The following is a 25,874-nucleotide window of genomic DNA, read 5'->3' as shown; positions in this document are numbered from 1 at the left end:
CAGAGAGGAAGGTCTGAATTTCTTGGGACCAGCATCTGGAGGCAGAGCAGCTACAGAAGATAAATGAGAATTGAGAAGTGAGTAAAAATTTCCTGAGAACTTGTGGTGGCAGAGCTTCTTCTGAAGTGGAGCCCAGGAGCCCAGGATCACCCTCATCCCCACCCCCTAGGCTAGATAAGGTGATTCTGATTTTTTTTTGAATGAGTTTCAGAAGAGTGAGGAAGCATGACTGGGATGCTAAGACTTTTTTGGCTTGGTTGAGCCTTGAATTCCTGGGAGTAGTAATTGTGAAGGATTTGAGATGGACTGGACCCTGTGAACTTTAGTGTGGAGCAGGACCTACCCAGAAAGCTGGGCAAGGAACTGGGAGCTGTCTGCCTTTGAATCCAAGTGACTGTTTCGTGGATTCAGGTAGGAGTTGCCTGCCTCGAGTCACGATGAAAAGACCTCTCCATGGGTACTGAGTAGTGATGAAATTGTAGTTTAGGAGTGACCTAGGGGTGGAGGGTCTATGTATTTTCTAATGATTATACATAGTGATTAATGATACTTAGTAATTGATTGCTGAATAAGTGACTGGTTGAGTTAACTTAGTGTGCCCCATGAGAGGAAGACTTTGACTATTGTACTTTGAGATGATTGTTCTTTGTTCAAAACTTTGTGGCCACTATGCTGGAAACTATATGGCCATCTTGATGATAAGCTTTTATAAATACCATATTGTGATTTTTCTGTGATAAGTTGGAATATTGTGAATGCTGGACCTTGACTTTCTGTGAATGTTTTGCTTTGATTTGTTACTGAATAAATAGATTATTCACTATATTGTGTAATCAGAACCTTAGAAGCTGTTTAAAGCAGCATTTTTCTGGAAAGCTGCTTGTGCATGGCATTACAATTACTAACAATGTACTGTATGCAATAATGACCTAATAAACATTTTATATGACACCAATGATATATAAATTTTAAGATAGGTGCATATATATGAGCATATTTGCAAACAAGGACCCATCCAAACGTTAAAATGTGCCCTTATGTGCTTGATTATCCCAATATTATTTCTTCTTACCCCATTATTCTTCGCTCTGGGTCTCCTGGAATGAGAATAGTAGAGTGGCAATGAAAGCTGGATTTGGGGTCAAATGATGAAAATTCCCAACTTCCCTCTTTATGACCTCTAGCAAATTGTTTATCTTCTTTGGCATGTTGATTTCTCATGCATCAAAAAGAGAAGTTGGATAAAATGACCTATGAGAACTCTCAGCTCTGTATCTATTGAGCTGGAAGGTTTCTATATTGACACTGGATCCAAATGGCTCCAGAGGAGAGGGTAAGGCTGGTGACTTTGCACAGTCCTGCGTCACTTAAATTCACTTTCAAGTCATGGCAGTACCTGCCTGATGTCACGGTCCTCTTTGAAAACAAAGAAAAGCAACAATATGAAACTGGAAGAAAAAAAAAAACAAAAGAATCTAACTAAAGCCTTAAATATTTGTCCAGAAGGTCTTGAAATGTTAAGTGAATGCTTCATGTTCATGTTGTATGTGTGCAAGGCAGGATTCAAAGGCAGGACACTAATCCAACTCAGCATGCAGCCAGTGAGTGACCTGTGCCCACCTGAATTGTATATTCTTTGAAATAAATCTAGGGCCTAGGATTATACCTAATAATCCTAGACATTAGTTGTTTAAACAAAGGACTTCGGGGCGGCCAGGTAGCACAGCGAGTAAGAACTGGCTCCAGTGTCGGGATGACCTGGGGATGAAATACTGGGCTCAGACACTTAGCATCCACCCAGAAACACCTGGCCATGTAACCTTGAACAAGTTACTTAACCCCAATTGCTTAAAAAAAGGACCTCAAGTCTCTTTTGAAATGAGGGTGTATACTTGGTTTCAAGTCAAAATTACTTTTATTTTGCTTTATTTAATTGTATTATTTTACATTTTTAATCCAAATAATACACTCGAAAAAATATTAAAATCCCTTGTCCAGACTTTTTTAATTACATGCAAAACATTTAATCTATGCATTAACATATTTTCAAAGTTCTTTTTACATTGTGTATTGTTTTGTTTTGATATTTTGTGTGCTTGAATAAATAAAAAGCACATTGGTAGTGAAAGTAATAATTTTCACCAGCAGAATTGATAACACATTTAAATATGCTTTGTTGGGGAAATAACATGAGATTTTTAGCTAATGCAGTGATTTATTTTTCTTTGGAGGGAAAGAAAATTGATACATAACAGTAAAAATAAATATATCTTATTTCAGAGCAGGGCATTACTATTTTCATAAAAATATACATTACTATTATTTAGGATTTTTTAAAAAGTTACTTTTGGAGATGGAGCCAAGATGGCAGAGTAGAAACAGGACTTCCACGTGCCTCCAGCTTCCACTTCCTCCAATTCATGGAAAAAAATTACTCTAGACAAACTTTGGAGCTACAGAATGCAAAAATGACATAAAGAAGCTAACCTCCCACTGAAGACAGCCCAGAAGGCTGACAGGAAGGGGCCAGCTCAGCACTGTGGGAGCTGATCCCAGCCATAGGTGGGCCCAAGGTTTTAGCCTCAGGTCGGCCTGCCCAGATACAAGCTAGAAGGACTTCAGATCACCAGGAGCTGTGGAGGTTTCCAGAATTATCAACCCATAAATGCCAAAGACAAAGTGAGAGGTCTGTGTAGACTTTGCTGGAACAGGGAATTTGGAAGTGCAGCCCAGCCTTTGCCCCCGAGGCAAGAAGCAGTTGAGGATCCACAGGTCTGCAGCTGTCCACCGCATGTCTGCTTCAGAGTCCCAGGCCTGCAGATTGTAAGGGGACCAATCTACCATTCTGAGGGGTAATCACTCTTTCTTTAATCTGCTTGAATCAGGATTGCTGTCTATGGTGCAGGTCCTGGGGTGCACGAACAGTTTGCCAGAGAGCATTTGGAGGCTTCAGAGAGGGCATCCACCTAATAGCTCCAGCAGCTGATAAAAGCCCAGCAATTTGGGACAAACCTTTCCTCTGTGGAAGCAGAATTCTACTGTGGCAAAAGGCTCAAAAATCAAGTAATTGAGTGGCAACATGAGTAAGCAAAGGAAGCAAAGCAAACAGAGTAATCCTACATAAGATTCCTATTTTGGAGACAAAAAGGATCAAAGCATGGAACAGAAGGAAGACAGCAAAGTCAGACCTCCTGCACCAAAAGCTTCCAAGAAAAAATATGAACTGGTTACAGGCCATAGAGGAGCTTAAAAAGGATTCTGAAAACCAAATCAGAGAATTAGAGGAAAAATTGGGAAGGGAAATGAGAATGACACAAGAAAATTATGAAATGAGAGTCAATAACCTGACTGAAGAAAATAACACCTTAAAAAATAGATGGCAAAAAAAAACAGATGGCAAAAGAGGCTAAAAAACGCAATGAGGAGAAGAATGCCATAAAAAGCCAAATTTACCAGATGGGAAAAAGAAATCTCAAAAGCTCCTTGAAGAGAATCATTGCTTCAGAATTAGATTGGAGCAAATGGAAGCTAATGACATTATGAGAAATCAAGATGTTTTTAAACAGATCCAAACAAATGAAGAAATAGAAGACAATGTGAAATATCTCATTGGAAAAACCATGGAAAATAGATCCAGGAGAGATCATTTAAAAATTATTGAATTACCTGAAAGCCATGATCAAAAAAAGAACCTAGAAATCATCCTTCAAGAAATTCTCAGTGGCAGCTCTGTGGTGCGATGAAAAAAGTACTGACCCTGGAGTCAGGAGCACATGAGTTCAAATCCAGCCTCACACACTTAACACAAAAACCAGCCATGTGATCTTGGGCAAGTCACTTAACCCCAATTGCCCTCCAAAAAACAAAAGTGCAAAAAAAATAATTCTCAAGGAAAATTGCCTTGATGTTTTAGAGCCAGAGGGAAAAATATAGTTTGAAATATCCACCGATCACCTCCTGAAAAAAGAAGAATCCACCCATCACCAAAAAGAAAACTCCTAGGAATATTATAGCCAGGTTCCAGAGTTCCAAGATCAAGGAGAAAATATTACAAGCAGCCAGGAAGATACAATTTGAAAATTGTGGCAACACAATCATGATAACACAGGAACTGGTAGCTTCTACCCTGAGAGACTGAAGGGCTTTGAATATGATATTCTGGAGGTCAAAGGAACTGGGATTAAAACCAAGAATCACCTACCCAGCAAATTTGAGTATCATGTTTCAGGGGAAAATAAGGTCATTCAATGGAATAGGGGACTTTCAAGGATTCTTGATGAAAAAACCAGAGTTGAATAGAAAATCTGACATTCAGATAAAAGAAGCAAGAGGAGCATGAGAAGGTAAACAGGGAAATCATAAGGAACTTATCAAAGTTGAACTATTTACATTCCTACATGGAAAAATTATAATTGTAACATATGAAACTTTTCTCAGTATGAGAATAGTTGAAGGGAATCAAAATATATATACACACACACATTTATAGATACATACACACACACACACACACACACACACATATATATATACACACACATATATGTCTATATAGGAGGGTATATGGGCATATGAATACATATGTGAATGTGTGCATATATGTGTACAGGTATACATAGACAGAGGGCACAGGACCAATTTAATAGGGAGGGATGATGCTTAAAAGGTGAAATTAAGAGGTGATAGAGGAACATAATATTATCTTATATAGAAGAGGCAAGGGAAAACTGATGCAATGGAGGGGAAGTACAGGAAGGCAAAAGGGAATGAGTCAACCTTATTGTCATTGAATTTGGCTTAGGGAGGTAATGACATACACACTATACAGGTTATCTCACTCTACAAGAGAGTAGGGGAGAAGAAGATAAGAGGGGGAATAATGGAAGGGAGGCTGGGCTGGGGGGATGGAGGGAAGTTGGAAGGACACACTTTTAAAAGGGACAGGATCAAAGTAGAGAATAGAACAAGTGAGGGGTGGGAGGGGATGGAGGTAAATATAGTCAGTCTCACAATATACCCACTATGGAAATGTTTTGCACAGCCACACATGTACAACCTATATTGAATTTCTTATCTTCCCAGTGAGGGTGGGTGATGAGTGAAGAAGGGAAAGAATATGAAATTCAAAGTTTTAAAATAAAATGTTTAAATATGTTATTATTATTATTATTTTACATTTAACCAGGAAATGAGATATACAGGCACTGGGGCATAGAAATCCACCATGCCCCACTGGAAAGTCAGAGGGGGCATGGAGGAAGATATGGGAGAAAGTAGATTTGGGGAAGGGATATTCAGTGGGATCACTGTTTTGGGGTGGTGGGTAGGAAAATTGGGGAGAAAATTTGCATGTCAAAATCATGCAGAAATGAATGATTTAAACTAAAAATAAAAAAGAGAGAAGATATATATATATATTTTTTTAAGTTACTTTCTTTATCTTTTTAGAACTTATAACACTAATCTCAGTGCCTGATTTTTTTCTAATAGAGAGAAAGTGACCAAGATAATCTCAGCAAAAATAAATAAATAAATGCTATACAACTACACCAGAACAATTTCTGGATTAAAGGATCACAGGCTTGACTCAATCTAGTCATTGTAGTATATTTAGGACCTTCCTCCTAGAGGTCATTATTGCTTTGTTTAAGGAGTGGAAGCTGTCAGCAATGTTCCTCCATCAAGATGTTGGCTAAGATAATAGTGTTATTCACTTGGAGCTGGAAGTTAACTTAGAGGATATTTATTCCATCCCTTATCTTTTAAAGATTAGGAACTAAGAACTGGAAGAGTTAAGTGATTTGCTGAAGATTCCAGAGGTAATACAGAGCAGAGAGCTGTGATTCAAATCCATCTCCACTAACCTCACATTGGACAATCTAGTCACTTATTCCACTGCCTGTCATAGCCGGATGGGAACTTTGAGATCATGGAGAATAAACCATATTTGCACTTGCTTTGTATATGTTAGAGTTATCAGAAGTTATCCAGAAAGATTATTGGAGTAATGCAGATAAAACAAAACTAAACAAAGAAACAAAGTAAAGTGCCCTAGAAGAATGGAGTCCAAATGAAGAGAGAAGAGGAATGAATTAATAATGAATCCTAATAAAAACTTAGAGAAACAATGAAAATGTTATCATATTTTATGCATTAAAATTAATTAAAAGCAACAAAAATATATGTTTCAAAATTTGAATTATCTATTTATTATCTACCTATCTAATTATCAAACTCTACCCTAAAATAGAGATGTGAAAAGGTACTCCCTTGGCTATTTTGCATATGTAGGAGAGTATGGGTGTGGAGAACTGGGCATAATTGTGTCTTTTGATGAGGATTATTAGTTTTTCAGGTATTGTTCATACATATGGCTTTGAACACTTCTCCAAAGTCAACTCCTCAACTAGAGAATGCAGACACCACTCTTTCCTGAGGTTGGCGCACTCATTATGACATGCTTTCACTATGACATGTCTAGGTTCTCAGACAAAGATCAACATTACACAGTTAAACTCAAATTATCTAAGAGTCTTAGAGGTAACTATGGTAGAGATAGATATTCATATTCTTATTTTAATTCTCGAGTTGTCTCTGTTGCAGTTCTGTCTATATAGGTGGCATTATCATGATGAAGTTTTAGATCTTGAACAACTCTTAATTCAGCAAAAAGGCAAACAAACATAATGATAGTGATGAAGATGATGATGATGACAAAATCACAGTACTTAAACATGAATCAAGTATTTTATTAATAAAGTAAACCAAAATCCACATATAAACCTGTACTGCATTGTCAACCAAAGCAATCAATATGTTTGGAAGATTGTGGTCATACCCACACACAGAGGAATATGGCAGGGATGTACATGAGGGAAGAAAACCCTTGTGCTCAGACACTGATGTCACTGGTCCATCCAGAAACATTAATGTCACTCAGATCTACTTCACAGTCAATTACTTATCTACTCAATCTCACTGCTCTCAAGCTAGGCAAAATCTCTTCTGAACCAAAAGTAGAATCCATAAATTATTTCAACTTACACTCTCTTTTAAAATATAAATCCATAAGCAAAAGTGGATGAATGAATTATTACAATAATATCAAATTAAATTAATAACCAATAATGGTGTGAGGGGGTATTACTTCTTCATTTGAATAGCATTTTCCTTTAAACCAGAGAACTGCAAATTCCATTAGAAAGGCTATCTCTAGGCTATACAGACCAGTCCAGTCAGCTCTTCGGTTCCCATGATACTGTTATCCAGTAAAAACATAAGGCACAGTAAACAGCTCAGATTATGTCTCTGAGCTGAAAAAACAGCCTAGTCATCTCTAATTAATAGTAAAGTAGCAGCAATAGCTGTCTTTCCCTAGTCTGCCATTTCCTTTTTAAACAGAGTAGAATTTCAGGGTTCATTCAGCCAATCAGTAACTAACCATCAAAACCTAATCATCAGTTGCCTGTTTTAGCTGTTGATCTCAAAAACAGCCACTAGAAAATATGTTTAGTGCCTCCCCTTCCCCCCCTCCCCCCTCGTTGCTTCTTCTATCCTACCATTCTTCAATCTCCAGTCTAGTCGCCTATCCTAACAATTTTCTGATGGCTTTGAATGGTTCAAATAAGAACCTTCTGGTTATCCTTGACTCATTTTGTACTTAAAAGGTAGAAACTCACCAACCTTTTTCCTTAACATGAACAGTATTATTGATCATATAGCCCTAACAGATATTTACATGACTTCAAGTTTGCTTTATTTTTTTATTAAAATGTGATTTTTGCTTTTCTTCATATTCCTAGCACTTAGTACTTGGCACGTAGTAGGACCTTAATAAACACTTACCAGCTTATTAAGTTGGAAAAAAGGTATATGCAAATGAGTTGAGGAAGCATAAATTCACTTCAGATGCTCTAACGTATAATTTTGTGCCATTGAATGGTATTTCTTCATAATCATTTCTCGAGTTTTTAATAAACCAAAGCTCTGTCAGTTCAAATAAACAGATCATTCCCTTACAAATGAGAGGTCAAATTATATCTTTTCAAAGGTGATTTCAGTTTTATATCTATATCACATTTTATTTTCTGTTGAATATTCCTCAAATCCCACCTGAAAGCTACATCTTCACTTATACATATTTTAAAAAATATATTATCAAACCAAAATTTTTCCCAATTCTTCCAGGCATCTAAATGTTTATTATGTCTGTGATAATAGCCTGTGTATTTCATTGAATCATTTTTTACACAAACAGTCTTCTGTCTTTTATCTCCATTTAACTATTCCAGAAATAAAGGAAGTTAAAATGTAGTTGTATTTTTTTTCTGTTTTTATTCTGTCTTATAAGGGAATGATTATAATTAGAAATAGAGATGATGTGAAAAGAAAAGGAGCATTTTAAAAAATTAAATTGATTAATTTAAACTCACAAAATAAAAAGAGAGATTATATTGATTTTTATTGTGGATTTTCTAATAAAATATTTGATTTTTTAAAAGAAAACACTATGGCCAAATGTCAGAGTATTGGCTCTGGATTCAGAAAACTATGGTTCAGAATTGACCTTTGACACTTGTCATCTTTATGACTTTAGTCAAATTACTTAACTTCCTTGGGCCTCAATTTCCGCATTTGAAAAATTAAGAAGTTGAATTAAGTGGCTATAATTTATAATCTATGATAGATCTATAATTGTATGATTTGATGGCCCTGGTCCCACCAATGTGAGGATAACTGATCATGAATATCTGCTTAAGTAATGTTTGATTGAGGAGTATAGATGGGAATGCTTAGACATATTCCAAAATTATGGAAGGGGTGGAGGCCAACTGGTAACAAACAGATATTAAGTGCCCCACAACAGATCTCATCAACACCACTACCAGTGTTATCAATTTTGGCTCATATACTCTGATTAGCAGTGAAGTGTAGATTTGTGTCCAAGAAGTAAACTTTGGCTCTGGTTAGTGTGGCTTTCCCCACACACACAGCCCCTGAATTTTAACTGTAAGGATGACTGTCTTTTTCAATACATTTTATAAGGATATTTGGAAATTAAGGGCACATTTCATGTGCTCAATAAATAACTATCTTTAGGCCTTTAACAAGGGCATTAAAATCTATTGTTCTTTTAAATCCTTCTGTAAAGTAGATACTCTATCATTGAAAGTCATGTAAATTTTCAGTTTAACAGTGGAGTAAGATGAAAAATAAATTAAAACAATCCAGAGGTAGATTGAACTTTTTCATTTTTGCAATTCAGTGCAACAACAAATTAAAATAAAACTTAATTAAAATTGGTGAAAGTAAGTTAGCTAGACTCTGGAAAAAGTGAAGAAAATATCTCATTAAAATATAAAGAAAAGGCATAAGTCTAAAATAATGGATTGGTTTTTAAAAAAATATTGCAGAAGAAATTCATCGAAATGAATTCTGTCTTTCAGGTCATTCACCTTGAAAGCTGAGGATTTGTTCCATGGATGGGAAGATTGATCCAACCAACTTGTGATTTCTTCCTTTGATATTGCCTTCAGAGCAGCAACATAACCCCCAAAAGTTGCAAAAAGAGAGAGATGTCTCACAGCTGAAGGAAGGAAGTCCATATTCACTCCATCCAATAGTAAGATCAGTCACACCACATTTTCTAAATCAAATGCTCAGACTTTTGAATATATTTCAGAAGAGTTTGGCCTAACCATTCAGGATAAAACAAAGTGAATTGAAAACAATTATTGTGTAGAAATTGACATACAATCAGAAGAGCTATGAGGTTGTATAGAATAACTCAGTCTTTAAATAATTAGGTTCCAAATTACCCAAAGGGCATCAGAGAGGCAAATCATTTTTGAGTATTGACTTTGGTCAAGGAAGAATCGCCTAAGAGAAATAGTATAAGGGATATCCTAGGAAAAATATGGAAGAAGATAGGACAATTATATAAGTAAGAACATGGGAAAAGCAATGGATGATCTGATTATCTCATTTGTATTCACACAATGTTAAATGTTCTGGAAGCTGTGGCTAAATGTTAAGATCCATCCCTTCCCACAAGAGTATGACATGGGCAAGAGTTAATTGTACACGATGAGAGAACTTGAGTGGACTGAGGTCTATTATCATTTAAGGCAATGCACTTATCAATGAAATCATAGATTCATCATCATATTATCCTTGTTATCAACAAATATGCATTTTAATAGTCAAAACAGAATTGTAAGATTAAAAAAAACATTGAGAACCAATTATACGGAATCATTTTGGTGACAAAGTTTTGTAATATTTTCTTCAAATGTTCAAATAAGCCTTGGCTTTATTAGTGGCTGCTTAAGAATCTTTGGAAATCATTCCCAAAGTGGAAGTCCATAAATGTTAGTAGCAATGGTATCAGAATTGAAGTAAGTTTAATACAGATGAGGAAAATGTTGAATAGTACACTTCATTTAGATATAAAGGTTTAGGATAGACACAGCTAACATTTTATCAACATATTATATAACAGTGTTCTTGACCGACATGTCAAAAACTTGCACACAAGAAAAAAGAAAAGAACCTTATTTAGAGGAGACAAATCTGCTCTTTATAGGAATCTTTGTCAGAAGGCAAAGCATCAATGCAGTAGTTTTGAGATACTTAGATACCATTCAATAAATTTTCCTCAAAAATCAGTTCAAACATAAACTTTCCCATGAAGTTTTTCCTACTGTAGACATGCCCCTTTCTATCCCTTTTGTCCCCTCCCACAAATAAGCAATATATTTGGAACTACTTTTAAATATATAAATTCTCTCTTCTGTTAGAATATAAGTTTATTGTGAACAGGGGCTCTTTTATGATGTGCTTTGTATCTTGAAAACCTAGCATTGTGTCTAGAATACTTCTAGGTTCTCAAAAAATAACTATTATGACATTTTAGGACTTTTAAATCATTTCCCACTTTATCTCTTATTTGATTCTCATATCAACTCTCTATCAAAGGTATGAAATCCTTTTCTGGTCACAGAAACAAGTGATGCCATATCAGTTATGACTGCATGAGTAATAAATCTTGATGGTAATACCCAATAGAAGGTAAGCACCATGAGGAAGATGACTACTTCCTCTTGTCTTTGTATCTTCATCACCTAAAATTTAAGTTATTTAATTTGTCCTTTCTGAATTCAATATACATTAACCTATATATTTTCATTGTTTTTCTTTTCTTATGATTTTGATCATTCTGAGATTATGGTATTCACCCTGAAGCTAAACCCCAGGCTCACTCAGGGCTGGGCTCTGCGCCCAGTGCACTGCAATGGATCCCTTCCTGTCCACTTGCTGGGCTTCATTCAGTGAGAGATTTGTTTCCCTCTATAACTTTGTGGGTTCTGTAGCTCTAAAGTTTGTTTAGAGTCATATTTCATAGGTATTTGAGATGGTTATGGGGGGAGGTCACAGAGTTTTCCTGCTTCTATGTTGCCATCTTGGGTCTACCCCCCGAGATGCTTCTTTTTTTTTTAAAGAAGAAAATGAACCCTACTAATAATAGGCCAACTTTCATGACTTATTCTTGGAATTGTTTATAAAAAGGATGTATAATAAATATCTAGAAGGAAAAACATCCTAAAAAATCCCAGCATACTTTATAAAAAAATATAATGCTACATTAAGCTGTGTTCCATTTTTGAAAGTATTATTAGGGGGTAGCTACATGGCAGAGTAGATAGTAGGAAGACCTCAGAAGGACGTAAGTTCCAATCCAGCATTAGATACTTATGAAATCTGTGATCCTGGGAAAGTCACTTTACCTAAAAACAATAAAAGAAGGGAGAGAGGCGTAAGGGAAGGAGGGAGACAGGGAGGGATGGAGGGAGGGAGGAAGGAAGGGAAGGAGGAAGGAAGGAAGGAAAGAAGAAAGGAAAAAAGGAAGGAAGGAAGGAAGGGAGAGAGGAAGGGAGAGAGAAAGGAAGGAAAAAAGGAAGGAAAGGAGGGAGGAAGAAAGGAAGGGAGGGAGGGAGGAAGGGAAGAAGGAAGGAAGTACTAGATAAGGAACTACTCTTGGGACATACTATAGTTAGAGTATACCTATCTATCAATAAAGAAGTTAATAAATGTTATTCTGATGGAAAGAATAGAGATAATCTGGATTTGCTTATAGTACAATTAAGTGGATTTAGAAATTGTTGAATATAAGAGCTAGCTGGAATTATGATCTGAATCAAATAATGGAAATTCAATAAGGAAAAAGTAAAATCCTATATACTTAGGCTCAAATAATCATCTTCACAATTACAAGGCATAGGAAGCATGGCTGAGCAAATCAAAATTAAAAATATATGTTTTGAGTGTTTAGTGCATGACAATTGCAATATGCCTCATGTGTGATGACAAGTAAGAACAAACCAAAAAATCTAATATGATGTTGGGCTGCATTATCAGGCAAAGTTTCTATAGCAAATACAGAATAAAATGACTGTTCTTTTCCCTGGTTAGACCACTTAGCTAATACCATGTGAATTTCAGGACATCATATTTTAAGAAGATTAATAACCTGGCAAAATTCAGAGATGGACAGCCAGGACAATGAGAGATCCCTTAGCCATTCCTTAGAAATGAATCAAGAATATTTAGGTAATCACTCATTGTCAAGGGACCAGAAGGTAAATGTGATGTTTCATAGTTGGATGAAAGCTATTGTAGGATCACTGACTTTTAAGACCCTTCAAAAAAGAACAGAAACCCAGGTGTATATAGATACGTGCCTTTGCCAGTGTACAGCTAATTTTAAGGTGAGCATGGAGCTATCCCAAATTGAATATAGTACTGAGTATTTAGAGCTTATCTGGATGGCTGATTCCTTTCAGGAGTAAGCTACCTGAACAAAATTTGATGCCACATTGAAACCCCATGAATTAATTCTCTTTTCAATGCCTCCTTATCCTCTACCTCACCTTGGCTAGATAAATTCCCATTTTTAAAAAATCTTCAAATAATCTTTTTTTTTTTGCTGACTATGGGCACTTAGAGTATCACAGGTAACATTGGAAACCAAATATTCCAGATTCTAAGAGCCACACACTATGCACATAGAGACGTTACCACACATAATTAAGAAATTTGGACAACAGATGTGATTTATTTATTATAGGAGATATATATATATATGTATATATATATATTTTTTTTTCCACTCCATACAAATCAGGACTTGCTCTTTGATGAATTGCCTTAAAGCATTTCCTGGAGACACTGAGAGTTTAAGTAATCTGCCCAAGGTCACATGACTGTTATGTGTCAGAGGCAAGAAGTCAGCCTCTCTAAAGGTGACAGCTTTTATTGACCTGAGACTAGCTTTGAGATGTACTAAGAAATGTTCCTCTCCTGTTAAGGAAAGATGGGTTATAATAATTTATTTTAGTGCATGAATATTTGAATATTACAATAAATTATTTAAGTGAAATCAGCATGGTAAGGCTATGTGGCTGAGTGTATCAGACAATGGACTTGAAATCTGAAAGATCTAGATTGAAATACCATTTTTAGATACTTACTAGTTATTTGACTTTGGGTAAATCACCTTAACCTTTCTCAGTTTTCTCATCTGTTAAATGATAAAGATGAACTGGGTAGCTTCTAAGCCCTCTTTTAATACTAAATATACAGTCCTATAAGTATACAGTGCCAAGCAATGATTAAGTAAAAAGTGTACAAAGCCACAAACCTCAAAGCATATTGGACCTTGAATATGTTTTTTAAATTGGTTGAATTTGTGGTGGTGGGAGGAGGCAGGGGTGTATCATTTCCTAAAGACATTTAAAAAAGAAGTCAATGGAACACTTTATCTCTCATTTTAAGAAGGATGGCCTCTGAGTTCTCTGCTATCCTGTAGTGTTGTGGATTCTGTTTGACTTAAGGGTGGGAATGAAAGATGCATGTTTCACAAAGAGCCAAATTGACTAAAGCAGAATTTTTTCAAGTTCTCAAAAGTGTACAATCAGCACTACTCCTAAACTTCTGGCAAAGACATTTGAAGCAGAACAATGTAAGACCAGGGATGTTATTAATGAATCTTTCACTCTGAGGACACTTTTTCTACCCTGACTTATTTAGGAGTTTAAAGTTGTTACCACCTAGTAGGTATTAAGGGAACCTATATGAAATTAATGGGTTGGTCTCAGTTTACTTTGTTATGGCTCATAATGTACAACCCCATGACCATTATTGTAATTGAAACCATTGTTGGCAGTTTTAGCAGAAAGAGTTTGAAAGACAAAATAAAAATCAACCAATCAATCGATCAATCAATCAATCAACAACCAAAAAGAAACCACATGGAGACCAGAAACACCTATTATTAAGGAAGAAAAATCTCTTAGATTATTGTGAAGGGATATTGACAGGCTAAAGTAGGGATGTTTGCACTGCTGTGGCTTGTACTAGCATAGTTGACTATAATCAACTTTCAATCTGACACTGATTATAGACAATACATTTCTACAAGAAAATGGGAAACATAGAGGAAAAAAGATACTTAGATACTTTTACCTCAGAGAATGACAGAGCAACCACTGAACCCATCTCATGCTGTAACTGTGTCAATAAGCATCTATTTCTTTTCTATGACAAGATTATAGACTAGTGATATTCCATGACAGTGTTCAGTTATCAAACTTACTTATAGGAAGAAAAACAAGGTGAATCCCACTGGAACATTTCTCTTGAAAAATAAAATATGTACACTGTAAAAATTAAGGAACCATCATTGAATTAGATATAAGATCAGCAAGGATCAAGAGACTAGATCATGTATTTGGGAATTAAAGAATAGCCTGTCCCACAGAAAATTCAACAAGGTGTAATCATAGAAGCCTCAGAATAATTATGAATACTTTGATTAAATACAATTATTATAGTTATTCATTTCTGGGAGGGGAAAGCCCAACTATTTTTTTAATTTGGTAAAAGATGATATGTCCTATAAATTCATTATACTACTATTAATAGCTGATTGTTCTAATCTATATTTCCTTATAGGTATCTTTCTCATTTTATGAAGTAGAAAATTTAGACTCAGAATAGTTAAATAATCTATACTTGATCAAACAGCTAGTAAATAGTAGCAAAGGGATTGGAACCAAGTTTTCCTGACTTAATTTCAACCCTCTAATATACCACATGAAGAGATGCATTATTGGACTTGTTAATTGATTAATTCAATCAATTGAGTTTCATTAAAACAAGAACAACCTCTTATCAATAACAGTAAGATAATCTTATTTGTTGCATTATTATCAACATCATGTAGTAGCATAATTTAGTAGGTAAAATTACATTAAGATCTTTTTTTTATCTTTTTTCCCCATGTGTTTCACATAGACATTTCCTTGAGACAAATCACAATCCTGCTTTCAGTTGTTTATATTTAATGTTTTATGTATTATTATGTAGGTGAATAAAATGATCAATTTTAATGATTTTAAAAATATTCAAAGAAAGGCTAATTTTTTTAGTCTAATCAAAAGCATTTTTAGGATGATGCCAATTATAGAAGGATATGCTTCTTTATACTTCCACATAGTTTTGATGTTGCTGTTGTTAGTCATTATCTTTTTTCCCTCTTTTAAATGTGGTTGAAATAAAAAGTATTAGGACAAGTTATTAACATTCTATTATTCTTTTGTATTTAATTATCTGTGAACATTGAGCTATAAATTATTTTTTGTAGCAATATAAAGGATATAACTCAGTCTCTGTTGGTTCATTTAAAGTGTCCTTGATAAAACTGCAGTAGCAAACTAGAAAAGAGGGATGTTTGCACTTCTTTGTATTTCCACTTAATTTTAATCTTCTCTATGCCTTTTCCATATATTGAGATGTTGTATGCCATAAAGCTGCAAGATTATGATGATTTAGGATGATGGTGAGTGTAGATCTTCCTGTCTCCAAGTCAATCGCTTTATCCACAGTTTTAGTGACCTTTGTTTTCATGTCACCTTCATTGGTGGCAATGTAAGGGCAGTGGAAAAAATTGTGTTTGTACCTGTAAATATATAGCTGGAGAGAGAAATAGAGAAAGAGACAGAGAGACAGACAGGGAGAGACAGAGACAGAGAGAGAGACAGAGAGACAGACAGAGACAGAGAGACAGAGAAAGAGAGAGACACAGGGACAGAGACAGAGAGAGAGACAGAGACAGAGAGGAGAGAGGAGAGAAAAAGAGAGAGAGACAGAGAGACAGAGACAGACAGAGAGAGAGAGAGAAACAGAGAGAGAGAGAGAGAGAAACAGAGAGAGAGAGGAGAGAAAGCTCCAAATATCCCAGAGAAACTAACCATTAACCAATAATGTAATTAAACCACTATCACAGACCAAACTTTTTGTCACAATCAATTAGATGGGAAAGGGGGCAAGCAGTTATTAAGCACCTACTATGTGCTGGGACTTACTTATTATATTATTAACTGCTTGTCTTTAAACAAACCATTTAAATCTCTAGGATTTAAGCACTAAATCCTAGAAATGATGAGATATCAAGGGAGTTCCCAGAGTAGGAAGTTCCTAAGAAAGCATTTTTTTCACAGGTCCTTGGCACATTACTTAGTTTTTGTAGGTATTTTTGTTAGGTTTTTGCTTTTTAAAACTAGGTTTTAATCATGATAGTCTGGGAAGATATTCAATAGCTTTTCATCAGTGTAGATAATCCCTTCATTGCTTTGTAGAATTTCTCTATAATTTTGTAGAATGTTATTTAAAGTTGCCATGGCTGAAAAAATCCCTTGCCTGGCCACCACTCTGGCACTTAGATGTAGCTTCTGTATACAAAGTTAACCATCCCAGTGTTTGAACTGCAGGCGTACTTTGTCACTGAGTACTGCAATTTTGATAGGACCTCCCTGATCTTGCAGAAAGCTGTAATACCATGCTTCAGAGTCCCCACCGTTCTACGATGATATTTTGGTGAAAAAGAAAAGGCCTTAAAGACATTAAACATAGGTCTGTATTTATCATCATTTTCCATGTATATGTTATTAAGGTATAAAAAATCTCCTACTTAGAGAGATACTGCAGCTATAGCTATATAGTCAAGATAGCAGAACACAAAAGAAGGGAATTATCTAAATGGAAATTTTGCTGGACAGAGATTGTTCTAAGTCATAGTAGGTCTGGTATTAGTTCCAACTTACCCTTTAATTATCAACAAATGAAAATTAAGAGACACTCAAAGAGTTCTTTTCTGACTTTTGAAAAATGCTACACTGTCCTGTTCCCCTAGAGATTCCTTCTCTAGGAATAAAAAGCTTAATTCAATGTTATCTGATACAATTCAGAAAGCCAATGGTAAACTAGTTCTGGATTCACAGTTTCATTTTATTACTATCCTCATACATGATGCATGAGGTTACTAGAGTAACCCAAGCCTAGACTCTGGAATAACAGAGCCATCCATGAACACTACTTCCAAACTCCAGATTTTTTAAGAGTGCCCAGCTTATAGTAAACACTTAATAAATGTTTTTTGAAAGACATATACATGTGCGCACACACACACACACACAAAGACACACCACAGAAAATTCAAACACTGCAAAAAAAACAGAAGAAAACACTCAAGACCATCACCACATACTGTACTAAGTAATTCTTCCCATCTATCCTGTAAAATAATACAATAATACCTCATTATTCATACAAAGTTACTTGATTTCAATTATACCTACTCTCCACCAAATAATCACCAGTTCCTTTTTCCATTAAGCCCCTCACCTACCTGGTCCCCTTCCAACCTCTGTGACAACCCTCAATATGCAAGCATAAATAAATCCCTTTCCTTCCAAGCCTTCCCTTTGTTAGCAGTTAATACAGCAGGAAATCATTGAAAGGAATTCTCCTCCTACCCAGTTCTGTCTTCCAGAACACCAACACCAGCATGACAAATTCCAGTTAAAAAAGTCAAAAAGAAGAGTGATCATGGAGCCAGGTTAGTTTTAAAAGGCAGTCACATGAGAAATGATGTTAAAGCATCTTTAGCGGAAACATATATCAAATTTAAAATAATAATAAAAATTGTAACAACATAAATAGATGTCAGAAAGAAATTGATGTTTCTTGAGAAAAATTCAAACATCATCAAGCAGATTAATGGTCAGATGCAGTCAAGGAAAGAAATGAAGTGAGATCAGGACTTTTGCATCGATCAGATTTCACCTGAAAGGCATGCAGTATTTGGATATAAATGTAGTCTTTCTTTTAGTTGAAACAATAACTATCAATGGGCTAGCGGATGGCCAGAATAATTACCCTTTTATGATATTAGTGATGCTAGTTATGACATTAGATGACATTTTTAAGAAGGGAAATTGCTGATTATTTTCAAAAGTCCTGAAAAGATCTATTTAGAGGTTGCATTTCCATGAAGATATCCAATTGATTCAAGTTCATCTCAAGGGACCGCAGTATGGAACCAGTTTGTCCAGTGTGAATTTTCACACCTCCATCCCACAAATTCAGAGAATTTCTTGTTTTTATTGAACTTTGTAGCAGGCTCTTTTTATGATCCTTCCTTAGAAGAAAGGTCAAGTTTTAAATGTTTCCCCTGGAACTCAATTTTTGATAAAAGTTTTGCATTTCTTTTTTCTTTCTCCTATCTTTTCGAATATAAATAAAATAAATTAACAAGTAAATGGTGCATTCAGTACTTGAAATAAACTCTGGCCTCTGACTCTTTGCTCAAAGACAATGGGGATCACATCTTTCACTTATTTCCCAAGTTGAACAGTTTGTCCCTTTTTTAATCCCTTTAATTATTATTTAAATTTCTTGTCACAGAATAATTCCCTTAGATACTTAGGGAACCTATTATCTGTATCATTTTTCGCACCATTTTCTTCATGGTAATTAAACACTTTTAAGAAACAGATTAAAATGTAAACTTATATGTGTGCCATGTTCTACACAGATGCACTTTGTTCATAAAGGTTCTACCTAAATTTTTATCTGTCCAACATAAATGAACACCACAAGCTATGAGGGTTTCTACATACAATAAGAATGCTAGACATTCTCCATGACCAAAAGTCACAAGTAGTAAACATCATATGTGTGCCATAGAAACTTTACCTTTAGCAGTATAGAGACAGGTATGGTGAATAAACAGAAATAGCTCATGCCAGGTATCCCTTCCTACTGTCAAATTGGAACCTTCTTGGCCCTGCTCTGCCCCAGCCAATGCTCTGTAAAGAAAAAATACCAGGAAGCCAGCCATCTAACAATATATTTGTTCTCTACCTTTCCCCAACATACATGAATGCAAGATAACCTAGTGGTTCTTCCCTATCATTTATCATGATTGTTCAGCAGACAAGGGAAGAAGGAGGTACAATCAAAAGGAACTAGCATTGAAATCCTTCAGGTGCTACATAGATATTTCCTCCACCAAATACTTCTGGCCCCTATTTCTCTCCCTCTTCCCTCCTCCTCCATTGACTTGTGTTCCCTTCTCCTTCTTTTCCTCCTCCTTTTGTAGTTGTTATTCTTTCTTTCTTTCTCTCCTTTCTTCCTCTTCCTCCTCCTCCTTCTTCCACTTATTCTTCTTCTAATTCTTTTCCTTCTTCCACTTTCTCTTCTAAGATCAGGCTTCTCACAAAATAGTGACCTGGCCAGGGAATTATCAATTGGTAGAGCAAGTCTCAGAGTGAAGACAACTTGCTGAATTAGGACAGAGAGCAAGTTGAGATGGGAGTGAATTGCAGACACCTCAATGGTGTGGTCTCTCGTGAACTAAGGTCTTTTTTTCTTTATTTGTTTGGTTATGTTTTTTTTTTTAGTTAGAGCCTTTTATATGCATCACCTAGTTCCAGCTGAGTAGCTAACAAAAAATATCTTACTTCACCAGAGGCAGTTTGTTTGTACCGTAGCTAGAGTACTGGACCTGGAGTCAGGAAGACCTTAGTTCAGATTTAACCTCTATCACTTAATAGTTAGCTGACCCTTGAAAGTCACTTAACCATTTTCTGCTTTGGTTTCCTCATCTATAAAAGAGGATACTAAAAGCGTCTATATCTCAGAGTTCTGGTGAGGGATAAAAATAAGGAAAAAAAATTATAAAGCATCTTATAACCCTGAAAACAGCACATAAATGTCAGCTATTACAATCCTCATGTAAGTAAATAGGAAAGCATTCTTGAATTTTTATACCTGTTCCAAATTGGAGAATAGGGCCCTATCCTTATACCTGCCAAGAAGCATGTAGGATGTCACCAAACTTTGTGGGAATCCCCCCGACTGAGCCAACTTTCTCAGTCCTCTATATCTATGTACATTTGATATCACTTTCCCCTCTAGAGTGTTAGCCACTTGAGGGAAGGGATCAAAACCTTTTTTGTCCTTTTCTCCCCAAGCCTTAGACAGTGTCTAGCAAAGAATAGAGACCTAATATTTATTGAGTTTTGAAGTGAATTGAATTGCCTTTGACAAGGAGAAGGAATAACTCATGAACAGAACCTACAAAATGTGGATAATAATCAAGGAAAGTATTCATGATTCTCCATGCTGTATTTATGGGGAAGACTGTACAGTGTATCTAGATGATAAGACTCAAGACATCTCTTAAACTCTCAGTGCCCCAAGCAACTCTTCGTGATCAAAATTTGCAGGGCAGAAGCATTACTAGTAGAGATTCCCACACCTGGGAATCCCCTATATCATGTGACTCAGAAATCTAGTTCCTAACCCCTCTGTTTATTATGCTTCAGTTTTGAAATGACTTTATTTAACATTAACAATGAACAGGGGGAAAAATGACAAAAGTTTAAATATACTTAGGTTGGTTGTTCTCATTAATCATAAAGAAACAAACATGTTAAAGAGGGAGTGTTTCATGAGAAATCAAGGTGGAAAATTAATGAAATCATTTAGTCTCATGATAAAAAAGAAAGGTTTGCAACCTCCTATATGTTTCAAATACTAAACATTATTATCTCAGAATATAAAAAAGACCTTTATTTCATTTATTTCCAGCATCTGAAGATCAAGAGACCTGAGTTCTACTCCAGCTTATGCTGTTACCTTTATAGCTATATACTAAGGAAGTCGTTGATTTCTCCTGGGTATCAGATGGAAAATGATTGGCTAGACTAGAATGACTTTTTCACCTCTAAAATCATGATGCATTCTATGCTACTCTCAAGTAGCTTCTATTCCTAAAATTCCTAATAGAAACGTCCTAAGTTTCTATTACTAAAAATTGAATTAGTAGAGAATGAGCTACCCTAGAAAGTGAGAACAGTTAAAGTCGTTACCCCTCTCTGCAATAACAACAAATCTAAGAATATTCCTTCAGGAACAAGGTGGAGTTACTCATATGTTCCCCACAATACTGAGAATAGATTATTGACAGAACCCTATTCTCCTGGCCTTACATTTCCCATAATGTGACATAAATAAGAAATCCTTTCTTCATTGGATTAACCCAATGAGCAATTTTTATTCATCTAGTGAATTCTTGGGGTTACCTGGACTTTTTATTATTTACTAAGGGAAATTGTGGAAGAACCAGAGTTGGCCACCTCCCTCTGCTTTGGAAAGTCTAATCAATTCTCTAGCATCATGCCTGGATAATTGTGATGGCTGTACTGTTGTTTTTTTAAAGTCTTTCTCCTCATTCTATTTGTCCAATGAAACAATGTCGAATTAAAAAAAAACATGATTACAAGCCAGGAAAGGGATGCTGGTTCTGAAATATCCCATTTGACAAATACTACCTATTTTATGGTGGCAAGCCATTTAGCTGCTCTGAGCTCAGTTCTATAAAATTGGGATAATAATGCCTGTGGGGTTGACCTTAAAGAAATATGATATATGATACCCTATATGTTACAGGTTTTGTAATTGAAAAAGATGGAATCAAAATGATCCTTGCTCTCAAGGACATGAGATAATAGCTAGCATTTGGTAGACAGCTAGATGATCAAATGAGTTAAAGCAATGAACTGAAAGTCAGGGAGACCCAAGTTCATACCTGGCCTCAGAAGCTCATCAAATGTGTGAGACTGGACAAGTTTCTTCCTCTCTCTCCATTTCAGTTTTTTTGTATAAGTAAAATGAGTATAAAAATGACATCTACTTCACAGACTGGCTCCAAAGATTAAGTGAGATAATACATGTAGAAATAAACCTTTAAATTACATGTTAATGCTAGTTCCAGAGATGATATATATGAATTGGTTAGCAATCCATAAACTGTTATAAATGCTAGCCATTATTTTGTTACTATAAATCACTCTGTGAGAGATGATTCTTATTGTCTACTATATTAAATTCAAACTCAAGACCTGGGGCATTCAAGACTTTGTTCCTACTGATTCCCTTTTTCTCTCATTACTTAGGGAATGAGGCCAGAATCACAACTTTTCAATACTGGAAGGAATAACAGAAGATGAACCCATAACAAAATACAAGAGATGCTCTACAAGGTACCTAAGATATGATCCCATAGGATTTGTCTCAAGAAATCCAAAAAGGAGGATCCCATTATTTTCCAAGGTTTTCTTGCTCACTTTGTGATATCTAATTCTTAGAGCATTTTCCTTGATATCGTGTCTAACTTTCCCTCTGTTGAATGAACACCCATCCATTGCTCCAAATTATGCCTCCCCAAAATAAGCAGAATTACACTCTTTCCAAAAATAGTCATTGAAATCCTCGAGGCAACTCTCATGCACCCTCTGTCTCCTATGAGGAAAACATCACCATTTCTTTCAGCTGCCTCTAATGCCTAACTGAATGCAAATGTGCCTACTTTACTCTGAGTCTTTAGACAAGACATTTGTCAAGACTCCTCACAATCTATGATCTTGGCGTTTTGGTTGTTTCTTTGTTCTTGAAGAGGACCAATGGCATCACAAGGGTGATGTCTTGTGAATTGATTGCATCTTAGTGAAGCAGAGTTTTGCAAAGACATCAGCCTCACTCTCTCCTCCAGAGTCCCCAGAATCCAGAGGCAAGACAAAAAGGAAGACGGCTTGTGGTGTCCAACACCATCTGTGTTATCCTTCTTTGGACGTTCTCCTACTTGTCAATGTTCTTTCTTACCTATAGCACCCACAACTGAATGGAGTATTTCAAATGTGATCTGACCAGGGTAGGGGACAATGAGACTTTCACCTCCTATGTTTGGTACATAATATTTGTCAATGCACTCCAAAAAATCACATTAACTTTTATGACTATGACATTGTACTATTGACACATAATACTGTAGTATAATATCTGCATATATATATATATACTCACCTAGATGTATATATATTTGCATGTAATAATAATATAGTACGCCAAATTACAGCAAATAATAACATAGTGCACCAAAATTATCAGTTTCTTTTTAATTTCAACCAGTTCTAGGCATGTTTCCCCCATTATACTCTTGTCAAGTTTATCTTTAACTCATTGTTAAACTTTAATAATTTGTTGTCATATGGTCATGATCCTTCACCAATCAAAATGACTCAAGAAGCCAGATATGATATTTAATTCAGTTCAAGCAAAAATAGCAACAAATAAAGTCAGCTATATTCTAGGTCCTGTGTTAGGCACTGGCTATACAAAATATAAATGAAATAAATCCTGGCCTCTAGGAGTTTTGAAGTTCCTCTTCAGACACCAACTCTATCTGTGAGTAAGTATGCATGAAACATAAACTGAAAGCAATTTCAAGGCAAAATAACAAATAATTTAATGCTGTAAAGTGTGAAAGGTGTTTTACATACATTATCACATTTGATCATTTTATATCTTTTGTTGAGATCAAAATACAGATATCATATCAAGTCAGCATTTAGGCTCTGTCAAGCTTATCCATGCATAGCCAGGTTTGATTCTTTAATAAAAGAACAGAAATAACATGTATTAGACTTTGGGTGACAGGTAGATTCATTTGCAAACTATAAAGCTTGTAAATTATTGTTGTAAATGAGACCTATTTAGAAGGTTGTCATATACAGATAGAGCTTTGCTTGGTTCAGTAAATGCCTGAATGCTTATGAAGTTAGTCATTATGAAAATACAAAATAAAGGTCAAAAAATACCATTCTAACATAAAGCAACTAATGTTGACAGACAGGTCCATTGCCTTTTGGTGCTAAGTTTTAACCTTTCTTATCCTTGAAAGTTTTTCTTTTTTTCTTTCTTTCTTTCTTTTCCTTTCCTTTCTTTTTTTTTTTCTTTAATATCCCAGATGATAGCGAGCTAGCTGCCTGTGGCCATTTGAGCTCATCAGCATTCTGGGATGGCACACCTGCCAGGGCATCATGCTGGGTGTAAGAACTGAAGATGCACATTTCTACAATGGAGGAAGAGAGGGAAGAAGGCAGACTGGCAACTCTGTGAACATACTGCTCCTGTATTTCCCCTGTTATTATTTTTAAATCACTCAAGTGTTAATTTTAAAACATTGTAGCCTGGAAGATATCAATTTCTTAGTTTACCAAAAGTCTCTGCAGAGATAACACTGTGTATGTGGAATAGTCCCTATTGATTCTTAGGCATTTGAAATGCTTTGAAAGGAATTAGTTTATATAAACTCACTTTCGTCCCTTGTTTCTTTCTGGAAAACTAAGATCAAAGGAAGGTGAAAGACTAGCAATTTGGAAATGATGTTTTTTTTAAGGATCTATTTCCAATTACATGTAAAAATCAATTTTAACCTTATTTTTTTTAATTATGAGTTCTAAATTCTATCCTACCTCCCCCCAACTTAGAAGGCAAACAATTTGATAAAGTTTATACATGCACAGTCATGTTAAACATATTTTCCCATTTCTATTATTGTAAAAGAAAATGACAAAAAGAAAGTAAAAAGCAAAATATATGGTACGTTTCAATCTGCATTTGTATTCCTTCATCTCTTTCTCTGGAAGTAGATAGTATTTTTCATCATAGGTCTTTCAGAACTGTGTTGGATAATTTTATTGCTGAGAATAGCTGTCATTCACAGTTGATCATTGTATAATGCTGCTTTTACTGTGTACAAATGTTATGGGAATGGGAATCTGAAGATCTCCCCTGTCCCTTGGCCCTTTGATAAGCTTAAGTGACTCTGACAACCTTCCCTGATTTGAAAACATACTCTGCCCCCTAATAGGCTGAATCTGGTCACATTTAGCCTGTGGGGGGAGGCTTGTTTTTCAGGAATGCTCACACCTTGTTACTTGGTAATTGGGTAGTGGGTCAAGAGGGTTGTTACATTCTCTGAGCCAGGAGAAGGTTATATATACCCTGATGTGAGGTTTTGGTTTGGGGCTACTTAGGGAAGAGTTGTGTGATTTGGCCGGATGAGACGCTGGGCAGCCGTTGAGACCCCCATCTTTGAAAACCCAGATGTTGGTGCTTCCCCCTCTGGTAACTAACTAGGTATGGAAGTAATGGTCAGACAGCTGGAAGCCCTGTCTGCTGATCTTTTTCTCTGTCTGTATTTTTTGTCTGCTTGTAACTTTTTGTATTCTCTAAAATTCAGGGTGCTGTTTTTTCCCCTGGACTAGGTAAATGATATATGTTTGATTAAAGTAAGATTGTTAACCCATTTTGAGTTGCTTTCCTTTAGAAAAGCAGATCTAAGAACCTGTGCTAGCAGCCACCGTGGCTATGCAAGGGTGCTTGCTGCTACAACAATATTCTCATGGTTCTGGTCACTTCATTTTTCATCAGTTCATACAAGCCTTTTCAGCTTTTTTTTCTGTAAGTATCCTGCTCCTTATCAGAAATGATGTCTGTTAAAAATATTAAAGCAAAAAAAAGTTTAAATATATCTGCGTATATATAATATATATACCTGCATTTATATACATATAATAATTTATTTCCTTTCTCGACATGCATATATATGCACATATGTGCATACA

At 35.6% G+C, this 25,874-nt stretch overlaps 1 long non-coding RNA gene across 3 annotated transcripts; it reads left to right on the top strand.

Annotated features, from left to right (window-relative positions):
• Positions 1-25,663, top strand: LOC138157867 (uncharacterized). Of its 3 annotated transcripts, none has more exons than XR_011167488.1 (5): positions 1-77; positions 9,447-9,622; positions 10,978-11,070; positions 22,362-22,448; positions 24,212-25,663. It is a non-coding gene; the product is annotated as an uncharacterized lncRNA (long non-coding RNA). The 3 variants fall into 3 exon arrangements; XR_011167487.1 differs by having other exon boundaries at positions 22-179; XR_011167486.1 differs by lacking the exon at positions 1-77 and adding an exon at positions 186-411.
• The last annotated feature ends 211 nt before the right edge of the window (positions 25,664-25,874 follow it).

This window comes from Petaurus breviceps, unplaced genomic scaffold, assembly GCF_028583685.1.
Source record: "Petaurus breviceps papuanus isolate PSGF00001 unplaced genomic scaffold, PetGlider_PUasm1.0 173, whole genome shotgun sequence".
NCBI lineage: Eukaryota > Metazoa > Chordata > Mammalia > Diprotodontia > Petauridae > Petaurus > Petaurus breviceps.
Note: the sequence above shows the minus strand (reverse complement) of the source record. Positions and strands in the feature narration are given on the sequence as shown.